The sequence below is a fragment of the Oratosquilla oratoria genome, unplaced genomic scaffold, assembly GCF_046742065.1.
Source record: "Oratosquilla oratoria isolate Oo_2021 unplaced genomic scaffold, ASM4674206v1 SCAFFOLD146, whole genome shotgun sequence".
Taxonomy (NCBI): Eukaryota; Metazoa; Arthropoda; class Malacostraca; order Stomatopoda; family Squillidae; genus Oratosquilla; species Oratosquilla oratoria.
In genome coordinates, this window is record NW_027467502.1 from 241789 (window position 1) to 242500 (window position 712).

The window sequence follows — 712 nt, forward strand, 5'->3', positions numbered from 1 at the left end:
TCCACGGCTCCATTGCTCCACGACTCCACTTCTACACGGGTCCATGGATCAACGGCTCCACTTATCCATGGCTCCACGAATCCACGGCTCCGCGGCTTCACGGCTCCACGGCTCCACGGCTCCACGGGTCCACAGGTCCACAGGTCCACGGGTCCACGGCTCCACTGCTCCACGACTCCACGGCTCCACGGCTCCACGGCTCCACGGCTTCACTTCTCCACTTTACACGGCTCCACGGCTCTACGGCTTCATTACTCCACTTCTCCATGTCTTCACGGCTCCACGGCTCCACTGCTCCACGACTCCACTTCTACACGGGTCCATGGATCAACGGCTCCACTTACCCATGGCTTCACGGCTCCACGGTGTGTGTGTGTGTGTGTGTGTGTGTGTGTGTGTGTGTGTGTGTGTGTGTGTGTGTGTGTGTGTGTGTGTGTGTGTGTGTGTGTGTGTGTGTGTGTGTGTGTGTGTGTGTGTGTGTGTGTGTGTGTGTGTGTGTGTGTGTGTGTGTGTGTGTGTGTGTGTGTGTGTGTGTGTGTGTGTGTGTGTGTGTTTCTTCTTCTTCTTCTTCTTCTTCTTCTTCTTCTTCTTCTTCTTCTTCTTCTTCTTCTTCTTCTTCTTCTTCTTCTTCTTCTTCTTCTTCTTCTTCTTCTTCTTCTTCTTCTTCTTCTTCTTTTTCTTCTTCTCCTTCTTCGCGTTCTTCTTCACGTTC